Here is a 13,377-nt window from a genome sequence, read left to right as displayed (position 1 = left end):
AAGTAACTGACTAAAATTTCGTGGAAAGCTCGTATCGCGACGGCAAACGCATTTCTTTTAATGACTGCCACTTCAGTTCGCGTATCATATCCGTGACACTCTCTCCCCTATTTCGCGATAGTATAAAACGAGCTGCCATTGTTTGAACTTTTCGACTCCACCCTGGTACGGATCACGCTCCACAAAGCAGTACTCCACAAGACATCGGACAAGCACAGTGTGGGCCATCTCCTAGTGCATTTGTTGCGTCTTCTAACGGTTTTGCCAATAAACTGCACTCTTTGGTCCGCGTTCCGCACAACATTATCTATATGTTTGTTTCAGTCTAAGTTATTCGTAATTGTAATCCCTAAGTATTTGGTCGAATTCACAGCCTTATTGTGCTTCTGGAGTCTTTCTGTGTGACACTCACTGGTAACTGTTTTAGAGGGACACGGGCAAGACAGAAATGGCAACAGATTATATTGGTGTCCGGTAGCCATTCAAACTGAGTCGACTAAGCCCTCAACATCGCGTTGTCAGTGAGGACCTCTTATCCCTGAGAATCTGTTGGCAGAACAGTCCATTGGTGTAGGACCAGTTCTCAGTGCCCGACGGGCACAATGTTTCGGCACGGATCTCTGTCGCCATCATCAGGTGCGCTGTGGAACTGAACTGTAATGTCTTACGCTCACTCCCCTCGCACCTCCGGACACCGCATACCGCGCTGGCTGACGCGATGGTGGGGTATGCCACGGCGGCCTGGGTGGTCATCTCGCTGTGTTTTCTGAATACCTTAATGGCACTGAAGACAGAGTAGTTCACAGGCGTTTGTACGAATGTAACCGCCATCACTGTACACCAAATGCTCCTTAGTAAGCATCTAGAAAACACCTTTTATTTCACTCCCTATATTTGGATGTTTGTGCGAAAATCGTGATGCAGTCGGCGCGTATTTCAGATAAACAGCGCTGTGTAGCCGCCGAATTGTTCCGTCTCAGTAAACGAATATGCCGCTGGCGTTCTTGGCAGGGATATAGGACTTGCGCACCATATGACTTTTATACACTGAACAGCCGAAACCACTTCTCACCGCGAGGTTGGATGTCGCCTGGTTTTGTTGCGGGCACATGACGTGGTAACAGAAGTATGTAAGCAGGGCAGAGATGGTTGGGGGATCACCATAGCGAAGATACGGGCTGCAAATGGGGAAATCCATTGAGATAAGCGACTCTAACAGAGGGCAGATTGTTAGTACACAGAGCCTCTCAACAAATATCTCGACAATGGCGAAGCTGATAAAAGGTTCACTTGCTACTGACGTGAGCATTTATGGAAAGAGTTAGGACAGTGAAACTAGCCCTAGGTGCTAAATGACTGGACGTGCACAACTCTTCACAGAAGGTCGGAGGCGTTTATGTCCTGTAAAGTAGGATAGAGGGTGATGGTATGCAGAATCAGTGCTGTATTGCGTCCCAAAAATGGACCAACAACCTATTAAGCAGGTGCTCACAACCTTCTGGCTCGTCAGTGTATGTCTTTCCTTATTGGCAGTGACTGGAGAGACACGCCTTACACAGCCAGAGGTCACCCCTGACGCTCCATATAGTCTCCTAGTTACAGCTGGTGAACAGAGGGCTGTGCTACCCAGTGTTTGCTGGAGATAAGCCCAATCTTCCCAAATTAAAGACCAATGTCTGAAGCAATCTGCTATGGCCACTTCGTTTTCTGATTGTTCTTTTGCTATCTGCCAGCCACACAGAAGTTGCGGAACATAGAGCTCGTTGTACGTACATGTACATGATTACTCAGTAATTCATAATTAAGTGCCTGGCAGAGGGTTCAGCGAATCATCTTTAGGACAGTTCTCCACCATTCCACTCTTGAACAGCGCGCGGGATAAGAACACTTGACTCTGCTATTCTGGGTTTTTCTCGAATACCGTTTTCAGTCGCACCATAAGCAGTAGTAGCCACGGACGCCGGTGGTTTGCGTTCCTTTCATTAGAAGTTCAAATGTCCAAATGTGTGTGAATTCCTAAAGGACCAAACTGCTTAGGTCCTCGGGCCCTCGACTTACACACTACTTAAACTAAAATATGTTAAGGAAAACACACACGCCCATGCCCGAGGGAGGACTCGAACCTACGACGGGAGAGACCGTGCACTCAGTGACATAGCGCCTTCAACCGCGCGGCCACTCCGCTACAAAATGAAAGGACGATACGTCTTTGATGGCCAGGAGTGCCCACTTTGGCCCCGCCTTGGAAAGTTCAGCAGCCGTGTTGAAATACTTTTCAGTTGACCCCACCTTCGGCGACTTTTGCGTCGATGTCAATGAAATGATGATAAGGACAACAGAATACCCAGTCCTGAGCGAAGAAAATCTCCGATCTGGGGGAGACCAAACCCGGACCTGCTGCATGGGAGTCAGTCGCGCTGCCCGCTCAGCTAAGGGGGAATGCGCGGGCCCGGCCTTTTATTAGAATTGGTGATAATGCCCGTTGAAAAGTGAGTAGTATTTGTTACAGAGGGGCTTGGAAATTTTGAATTGTATAACTAACCGGTTTCATTACATAAAACAATCAGCTGATGGTATCATCATTGCTACCCAAGAGTTAAACAGCCATTAGAAGTCAGGAGTATGGAAATTGGGAGACTTCCCTTGTCCAAGCAGGTATAAGCCCTGTTTATCAGTGACTGATAACAGGGACTGATGGGGCAGGTTCGATTCCCGGCTCAGTCGAAGATTTTCTTCACTACTGACTGTTCTTGTTGTTGTCTTCAGTCGTGAGACTGGTTTGATGCAGCTCTCCATGTTTCTCTATCCCGTGGAAGCTTCTTCATCTCCCAGTACTTACTGCAACCTACATCCGTCTGAATCTGCTTAGTGTATTCATCTCTTGGTCTCCCTCTACGATTTTTACTCTCCACACTGCCCTTCAATGCTAAATTGGTGATCCCTCGATGCCTCAGAACATGTCCTACTAACCGGTCCCTTCTTCTTGTTAAGTTGTGCCACAAACTCCTCTACTCCCCAATTCTATTCAGTACCTCCTCAGTAGTTATGTGATCTACCTATCTAATCTTCAGCATTCTTCTGTAGCGCCACATTTCGAAAGCTTCTATTCTCTTCTTGTCCAAACTATATATCGTCCATGTTTCACTTCCATACATGGCTACACTCCATACAAATACTTTCAGAAATGACTTCCTGACACTTAAATCTATACTCGATGTTAACAAACTTCTCTTCTTCAGAAACGCTTTTCTTGCCATTGCCAGTCTACATTTTATATCCTCTTTTCTTCGACAATCATCAGTTATTTTGCTCCCCAAATAGCAAAACTCCTTTACTACTTTAAGTGTCTCATTTCCTAATCTAATTCCCTCGGCATCCCCCGACTTAATTCGACTACATTCCATTATCCTCGTTTTGCTTTTGTTGATGTTCATCTTGTATCCTCCTTTCAACACAGTGTCCATTCCGTTCAACTGCTCTTCCAAGTCCTTTGCTGTCTCTGACAGAATTACAATGTCATCGGCAAACCTCAAAGTTTTTATTTCTTCTCCATGGACTTTAATACCTACTCCGAATTTTTCTTTTGTGTCCTTTGCTGCTTGCTCAATATACAAATTGATTAACATCGGGGAGAGGCTACAACCCTGTCTCACTCCCTTCCCAACCACTGCTTCCCTGCTAGGTATTGTGTTTTCCTATGTTCGTTCCAAAGTTAAAAAGAAAAAAGAAAAAGTACCGACTGGGTTCTCGTCGAATTGCTTTGCTCATTGGTCACCGAGAAACGGTTGTTGCAGAACACAAACATTGATTTTGTTTATGTTTCGTATTAGCAACGCTATCACAAACTCCTCACAGAGCCGGGGTCGGCGGTGGCGCCCACTGCCGGTGACGTCACGCCAGCAGAAGCTCCTCCCCCGCCCCCACCCCTCCATTAGCGGCGCGGCAGCTGGGAGGTGTGAGTGCCGGCGGATAAATCGCCGCCCCGCCATTAGCGGCGCGGCGAGAGGCCAGGCCGTCCCGGGCAGACGCACAACACGAGACGAGGCAGCCGCCGGTGGGTCCGCGAGGATATAAAACGGCTGCGGCCGCCGCCGGCGCGGACGCTCCATTTACTGCACGGCAGGTCTCGCCGCGCGCCGCGCAGGAACAAAACACCGCCCAACAAATCGACGCGATCCACCACTTACCGTGAACTCGTTCACACCACGATTTTGATACTATAATGGCGTGTACTGTGACTGCTGCACTACTCTGCTCGTTTCGCCTTGGCCTCTTCCATTCGCGAATCGCTCGCAGCAGGTATCTCGGTCAGTAGCTTCCTATCATTTCGAATCCTTCTAACTGTATCTTATGGTCTTCTGGCAAGGTACATATACAAGGAACTGATATGTTGGCTTCGAATATTAACTTACATTACTTTACTTTTTCGTGTCTGGAGATTTGTTTCAAAGCCTTTCAGCCAAATGTCGGGCCAAGTCCAATGTTTGTCTCTTCTCAAGCCATAGTTCGTCAAGGGTACACCTTGTGGGGCAGACGGAACACTGTAGAAGGTGTTCCATATCCTGAGCATCACCACAGTCGCATTTGTTGTCTCCTTCATCCTTGAAGCCCCATTTGACTAGGTTTGCTTTAACTGGTGCTACGCCTGTTCTGATGCGGTTCAGTGTTCTCCAAATCTTCCAGCTTGATGTACTGCCGCTGGGTATTTCTCGTGAGGCAGGGTAGTCCTTCGGAGGGTCGTTCAATTCACTAGTGAGAAATCTCTTGCAGGATTTAAGTCTGCTACGTGCACATGAAGAGCCATGCAGCGGGTGGCGCTCGTCGAAAATCTGTTTTAATTTTTCTATATGTTCGTGCGCAATTCTTCGGGATTTAGGAGATGAGAATTGAGCGGCTTTGTATATTTTCCCAAGTGAAGCGGGTTTCATGCATCCTGTTTTTAGCCTACATGTTTCATTAAGGACTATAGTGACTTTTTTTAGCAAGTGTGGATCGAGACCATACAGGGCATGCATATTCTGCCGTGGAGGAGCAAAGTGCTTGAGCAGTTGTTAGTAATACAGTCGGACTAGCTACCCATTTACTATTCGTTAGTTTTCTTAAAATATTGTTCCTCGCAGCAACTTTTTGGCAGCTTTTTCCACAGTGATATCTGTACGTGAGTGATATATCCAGCACAACACCAAGGTATGTTGGTTTGTCCGTATGGTCCAGTTTGTTGCCATTCCAGGTGACGTTCAGCTTCCTGTTTGACTGTTTTGTGCGGAGGGAGTTCTCTTTATAGTATTCAGACATTATGTGTAGCGAGCTTCCTAATTTCCCTTCTACTTCCTCAAAGCTATTTCCTTGCACTGTAATGTAATATTAACAACTAACTACATCATGATACACTATACGACTACTTACCTCGTAGTAACACCACCAGTACCAGTCGGGCACATCAGGCACCATCTGACGCACATTTCTGATTTCATCGTCGACTTCAGTTATGCTCACACACACTTACCGACCACGCGTTCTCCTCGACTTAAAGATTTTTACACCCCACTCCTTCGTTCCATATCTAGCAACAATATCGAACTGAGACATCCGTCCACGCGGTGGCCCACGGTTTGGAGTTCGCTGACAACTCCGTCACGCTTTCGTGCTTACGAAAGGAACCTATGAGGAAAAGCGCTTTTAGGATCTTCTCTACCTCGCCTATCAATCCTACCTGGCAAGGGACCCAAAATCAGGGGCAATACTCAAGTAGCGGTCGAATGAGGATTTTGAAAGCTATCACCTTCACAGGTGTGCTAAACTTATTGAGCATTATTTCAGTGAATCTGTCTGGTATCTGTCTTTCTTACCATAATTTTCATGCGGCTTTTCCAATTGAAATGCCTCTGTATGTTTACTCTCAGATATTTAGTAGAAGTGACTGCTTCCACTGACTCTTTGAAAATCATACGATCACAAACAACCGAGATTTCCATCTACTATGCCCAATCTGTCAGAGTTTGTTTGCAGAGGGAAAACTCACAATCCTTGTATCAAAAGTAGATCCTCTCCGGGTCTTCATGAATTTTGTTACAATTTTCTACCGTTATGACTTCTATGTAAAAAACTACATCACTCCAGCATAACCATATTCGAATACTATTTATTGATAAAAATAATCATCCTACAGTAGAAAAGATAAGGGAGCGTAACAGAATACTGAACCTTATTCTCTGTTTGAGACTTTCCCGGCGTAATAACTGCTTCGTCGGTTCACGGGCGTTGCGTCACATAATATGGTTGTGCACACTGTTTCAATGAGACAGCTGCTCATCGTCTTCAGCTGCTTATTGACGTGTGGGTGGATTTTTTCCCTTTATTGTAATTTCATCCCCCTGCCCCATTTAGGATGGCAGCGGCACACTGACGCCGCTCTTCAGTCGAGCGAAACATACAAATGTAAAACAGAGAGATTTTAAAAATGACAAGGGGATAAAATATGAATGATATACACAAAACAAGGAGAATATAAACGGGAGACATAGTCACAAATTGAAACCACAGAGAGCATAAACAAAAACCACAATGGTCGAAGATGTTGAAGAAACACTGGCGGCACTTATAGCATGATGAAAGCGCAGATCACAGCGTTGAAACTCACATGGCACGAATTTTTTTTTTTTAAAAAAACACTGTACTTGCAGCAGTACACAAATGGAAATCACGAAGCAATTCACAAGCTAAAACGGGAATGACCGGAGGGAGGGAAAAAAGGAGGGAGATGGGGAGGGTGATGCAGGAGGGAGAGAGGCCGGATGGGGCAACAGGAGAGGTCAATCTGCGAGCACTCAGAGACGGGGGATAGGGGGGGGGGGGGGAGAAATCAGGTAAGGAGCCCAAAGACAGGGAAATGGAGGGGAAGGAGAAAGAGAAAGAGGGAGGCCGTAGGAGGCAGGATGCAACGAAGCGAAGAGAAGGAGAGGGAGCCCTAGGAGGACGGGAGAGGAGGCTTGGGGTCAGATCTGGAGGGAAGGATAAACGTTGAGATGAAATTCATCATCCGGGACGGGGAGACGGTGAACGTGTCACTGGGATAAGACGTGGAGGGTGTGGAGATGCAGGGCGGGTGGGTGGAACGCAGCGGTATATGCGCGGCGACGTACGGAGTTTGGAGAGGAGGGGAGACAGCAGGGTGTGAGGGGGATCAACGTGTTGCTGTAGTGGCCCGCCAATATATACACTGACTCGCCAGAAAAAAGCACGCGCATTGGAGGTACTAAGAAATCATCGGGCACAGACGAATGAATCCGAGTCAACACAGATGGAGAATGAGCGTCCGCACACACACATGAGGAGTCATTGGGCCGTTTCACAGGCAGAGGGCACTGGATATCGCCGTGCTCTATGATTCGTCTACGATGACGTTACAATCCCATCCCTTGGCGCCTGTGGATTTCTAGGGAGACAGCGTATATGCTCGTGATTCACTGCAGCAACAGGTCAGATAGCAACTGAAGATGATCAGCAGCTGTTCCGTTAAAATATTGTGCACCTTCCACATTATCCGACGCGAAGCCCCGAATCAATGAAGCAACCTTATTCTCCTGCAGCATATTTTCACATCAGTGCAAATGCAGTATGTTTCCTAAATAAAACGAGGGAAGTACGACAAAATTTCTTCAGCAACAACAAGAGAGTTACCAGGAGAGAAGGTAGTCCCTTGCTGACTCACATGCCTGGCGGCTTCTCCCTGCATAATTCCTGTCTATGTAGTGTTGGCGGCGCATGTGCTGTATTGCCACTTCTGCGGTACCCATTACTCTGCACCGAGATACTGCATTTATGGGTAGAGATGGAAATTAAAGTCACGCTTCCTGCTGCTTGTAGTGCGAGTAGTCAACAGTATCCAAGAAACTACAGTGATAGTCGTAACAGAGTTATGAACCATCGCTAAACGGCTACTAGCAGTTGAGACCTCCTTCACGAAATTAATGTATGCGATAAACTAGAGCAATTTCATGGATGCCACCGTTACTGTCATTGTATGTTGTTGTGCAAACGGCAGCCGTAACTCGTCTCGAAGTTAGCACCTGTTTAATCGCCATTACCCCTCACGATACGAGTATATTGTGGCCCTGCAAAGTAGCCTTTTCCCCACTGCTTCTCTCGCCTTTGATACATATAATGCACACACCTCGTCCTCCACCCTCTCTGTGTCCAGCTCTTCCTCATTCCATCTCTTTGATCTCCTTATCCTCCCATCTCTATCTGTCCATCCCCCCTCCTTCCCTCTCTCTCTGTTTCTCCATCTTCTTCTCCCCACTATTTCTGTTTCCACCTCCTCCTCCCCTTTTGTTTGTCCATCTTCTCCACCCCTCTCTCTCTGCCCATATCTTCCTACCCATCCCTCTATCTATTCCTCCTTGGCCTCTCTCTCTCTCTCTCTCTCTCTCTCTCTCTCTCTCTCTCTCTCTCTCTCACACACACACACACACACACACATACACACACACACACACACACACACCATCTCCTCCTGCTCCTCTTTCTTTCTCCATCCCCTGCTGTCCCCTCTCTCCATATCTATCTCTTCCTGCCCCTTATATCTGTCTGTCCCCTCCATCATCCATCTAAATCCCCCCCAGCCATGCCCATCGACATTTGTAGCCCCTGCAAACTGGTTGCTAAAGCAAACTGGTACCACCTCCACAACACACCTGTCTTGCAGGGCATGATACACTACACAGACTTGAATACCATTTCTGAAAATGACATATAGATTTCCGTGTAAAGAATGTTGATTAAGTACACTGATACTACTACAACACACGTCTTGTACATGGCAATATTCATTCACATTCGGAATGGAAACCTGTTTCTTCCCTCTGACATGTATACTACCCTGCAGAGAACGTCGATAAGGTGGCCAATACTATTCCCACACAACACAACTATTGTGAAGGGCAGCCAATACAGCAGGGACTAAAAAGAACACATGTTGCCTGTATCTCCTCTTCTGGTGGAGCTAGCAGGTTATAAAGCCCACTGTGCTGCTTGTGTGCCATATTTGGTAGAAATCTCTCTCAAACACACAAATATATATATATATATATATATATATATATATATATATGTGTGTGTGTGTGTGTGTGTGTGTGTGTGTGTGTGTGTGTGTGTGTGTGTGTGTGTGTGTATGAAAACTGTGTCTAGAAAGCATTGAAATTGTTTACAGCGTTGTTTCACATCTTCCTTCAACATGCATCTCTTTGTCGCCATCGCTGAGATGGGACCAGGTGCTATGACAATGTGGAACTGCAGTTTCTGCTTCATATGATGCTGTGATCTTGGTTGCACAAGCACACTGTGTAATGCAACACACCCAGTCACATACTTCGAAACACTAGATGCACTCGATAGCACACTGTTATTCACATTCACACATTTGTATTGATATAAAATGGGATGGAAGGGACTTTATAAATGCAGTAGCCTGGTAAATTTATGTTTTTCATGCTGGGGACTGGTGTTAGTGCCATTGCACATTACTGTCCACTATTCGTAATTTCTTTAACGTTCGTGTAGTGATTGGTTAGTCTCTGTTGGTACCCTAATTCCATTATATGTATTGCAGTTGAAGATTATGTGGTCGGGTATGACCATACCTGCATATGTCATGTTAGGTGATCTACCTTGCCCTGAATGGGGTTTATATGGCCAACGCACTGGCGTTCATGAGTACTTGGGAGAAGTTGGTAGACCATTTGGCACCTTTCACTCAGTCGTTCCACCATGTACTCATTTCCCAGTCAGGCAGTTCGGTTTTGGTCGTTACCCTTTGGCTTCAGATTTATTCGACTTTTGTAACATCCTCTTTATGTAGCCAATAGCAGATTACGTAACATATTGTCGTAATGTCTACCGTGTATATTCCAAGGCCAAGGCCGCTTGAGTCTGACCTCTGCCAGCGTGCGCTGCAGGATTTGCCTGTCTGATTGCTAGTGACGCCACTGGCTGCCGTGGCACTCCTGGCGCACTGCAGTGCTCCTCTCCTACTTTACTTACGTCTTGTTCCAAACTCACCGGCTTCTTATTGACAACGACGACTTCTGCAGAGTCTGTTCAACAGCTCGAGTATCTGAGCTATGCCCTGATTTTTGGCTTTATGTAGTACACTTTTCCTCAAATTAATACCTAGTGTGTTTTACCTTCTTAGAAAAAAATTTTATGCCAAATCTTTATATAAATATGTCGTTAAATTCTTGTTTTTTATTCACTGTAAAGCGTAATACGCTCCATGCTAGCTTGAAAGACTGTGAGGTGAGACATATGGATCAAGTCGTCGTGGCAGGTTAATGACTGTAGACTGTTACACAGGCTTGGTATCTCATTGACTGGAGTAGAATTGTCTTTAGTTGTGAGGCACACTTCAGACTGAGCCCCAACAAACAGGTCAGACGCGGTGGAGACGCCCTGGACAGCAGTGGAATGACAACCTGACTGTAGCCTGCCATTCGGCCTGATGACCAGGAGTGATGCTCTGGAGTCCCACTTCATTTCATAGCAGGACCCCTCTGCTTGTCATCCAGGGCACCCTTACAGAACATTGATATGTCGACCATATTCTCCTCCCCATTTCGTAGCCCTTCATAGTAAGCCAAACTGGGTTTACTTTTCAGTAATATAATGCCCTTCAGCACACCGAGAAAGTTTCTACAGTTTGTCTTCGTATTTTCCAAACCCTACTTTGGCCAACAACGTCGTCCGATCTCTCCCAATTGAGAACTTTTGGAGCATTATGAGAAGGACCCTCGAACCATCTTGGGATTCTGACGATCTAACGTGCCAACTGCACAGAATTTGGCACAGTATCCCTCAGGAGGACGTGCAACGCCTCTATCAGTCATTGCCAAGCCAAATGTCTGCTTGCATAAGGGCCAGAGGTGGGCCAACGTGTTATTGACTTGTTCAGTTCGTGAAGCTCTTTCTCTTCGATAAATCACCCAATCTTTCTCAAATTTGTAATCATTTGTTTGTCTATACATATACATCACATGTGCCAGTTTCCGCCACATATGGGTAATTCCTTCGTGGTGCGAAGTTATTGGCTTAGAGTGTATATCTCTCTTCAGACCAATAATTCAGTTCATGGAATCAGTACTAGAAATAAAAATAATCTTCACAAAGTTTTAAAGTCAGTCACTTTGGTCCAAATAGGTGGTCGCCATTCAGATATACACATTTTCAAAAACTTGTCAGTAGAAATAAAAAGTCTTACTACAAATGAAGTTCAGTTTAAGAGGTAGCCAACTCCTTCTACTCCACTGATGAGTTTCTTAGTAGAAGCAACTGATGTGTGTATGTTACTTGCAATATCAAATAACGTTGAGTATGGGTTCAACCTGACTTTCATAAATGCACTGCAGCAATGTGAACATTGTAAATAACTGTTCTAAAAGGATTATTCTATTTGGTGACGCATAACTGAAATAGCCTAAGAACTGTATACACTTTAGTGTACTGAACACGCACCTGTTTCATGCAAGTTAATTACTACCTTTTGAACTGAAATATATTTTTAAAAATTTTACGTATTTTACATCCATGAAGGCCATTATACTTGGGACCTGTGAAAGATGCATTACCATATTTGTTCCTCATTCTAAATTTTTAATGTGCGTTCATGTTTTCCTTACGTGTTCTTCATCTGGAGGATTTCCTCACTATGGAACTACTGGAATGAAGAAAAAATATCTACGTCATGCTCATCTCACTACTTCAGTGTGTTGGTTGAAAAAAACTTCTATATTGTCCATCTTTGTGCCTTTTAAACAATATTGCACGATACTCAGTAAATAGAAGTACGAAACATTTTGAAACCCATGATACATCATCTGTACTTTCTGTCGATTTCTCATACTTTGACAACTGGTGTACCGAACACATCAGCAGTGGCCTGGGACAGATGAGCGAGAATATACTGTGGCGTTTGCCACTTCGGACTAGGGAGTCAAGCGGTAGCGTCTGCTTACAGATCTATTCAAATACTGTAATGGAAACCATGCGGGAAACGGCAGAGCATCGGCTGACTACTGGAGCTCGAGTTTGGTACTGCACCTGATTCTTGCAGTCTGTAATACATGATGGAAGGATTTATACTGAAATGTCGCCTTGTGACGAAACTTCGCTGCTTTTATAGAGTGATATGAACTTGCAAATTAATCGACATTGGAATTCTGAATATACTGATACCTAAAAGAACGGCTTCTGCATGGTGTGAAAATAGGAGTGTGGTTTGCACTTAGTGTGAAACGAATTATTAGACTTTTCTTTTTCCACCAAGCGATAGCTTCCGCTACATATGTCAACATCATACTACAACCTTATTTGACATACACTACTGGCCATGAAAATTGCTTTACCAAGAACAAATGCAGATGATAAACGGGTATTCATTCGAGAAAGATATTATACTAGAACTGACATGTGATTACATTTTCACGCAATTTGGGTGCATAGATCCTGAGAAATCAGTACCCAGAACAACAACCTCTGGCCGTAATAACTGCCTTGATACGCCTGGACATTGAGTCAAACAGAGCTTGAATGGCGTGTACAGATACAGCTGCCCATGCAGCTTCAACACGATATCACAGTTCATCAAGAATAATGACTGGCGTATTGTGACGAGCCAATACCTCGGCCACCATTGACCAGACGTTTTCAATTGGTAAGAGATATGGAGAATGTGCTGGCCAGGGCAGCAGTCGAACATTTTCTGTATCCAGAAAGCCCGTACAAGACCTCAACATGCGGTCGTGCATTATCCTGCTGAAATGTAGGGTTTCGCAGGGATCGAATGTAGGGTAGAGCCACGGGTCGTAACACATCTGAAATGTAACGTCCACTGTTCAAAGTGCCGTCAATGCGAACAAAAGGTGACCGATACGTGTAACCAATGGCACCCCATACTATCAGGCCGGCTGATACGCCAGTATGGCGATGATGAATACACGCTTCGCTTCCAATGTGCGTTCACCGCGATATCGCCAAACACGGATGCGACCATCATGATGCTGTAAACAGAACCTGGATTCAGCCAAAAAAAATGTCGATTTGCCATTCGTGCACCCAGGTTCGTCGTTGAGTACACCATCGCAGGCGCTCCTGTCTGTGATGCTGCATCAAGGGTAACCGCAGCCGTGGTCTCCGAGCTGATAGTCCATGCTGCTGCAGACGTCATCGAACTGTTCGTGTAGATGGTTGTTGTCTTGCAAAAGTCCTCATCTGATGACTCAGGGATCGAGACGTGGCTGCACTATCCGTTACAACCATGCGGATAAGATGCCTGTCATCTCGACAGATAGTGATGCGAGGCCGTTGGGGTCCAGTACGGCGTTC

The 13,377-nt window shown here is 45.5% G+C and overlaps 1 protein-coding gene across 1 annotated transcript in view; it reads left to right on the top strand.

Moving 5' to 3' along the window:
• LOC126282082 (hemocyte protein-glutamine gamma-glutamyltransferase-like) overlaps positions 1 to 13,377 on the top strand; it is a 359,269-nt gene that overhangs the window by 344,292 nt on the left and 1,600 nt on the right. The window lies entirely within an intron of this gene.

Source organism: Schistocerca gregaria, chromosome 7 (assembly GCF_023897955.1).
Source record: "Schistocerca gregaria isolate iqSchGreg1 chromosome 7, iqSchGreg1.2, whole genome shotgun sequence".
NCBI classification, from domain to species: domain Eukaryota; kingdom Metazoa; phylum Arthropoda; class Insecta; order Orthoptera; family Acrididae; genus Schistocerca; species Schistocerca gregaria.
The sequence above is the reverse complement of the archived record's forward strand: the minus strand, read 5'-3'. Positions and strand labels throughout refer to the sequence as shown.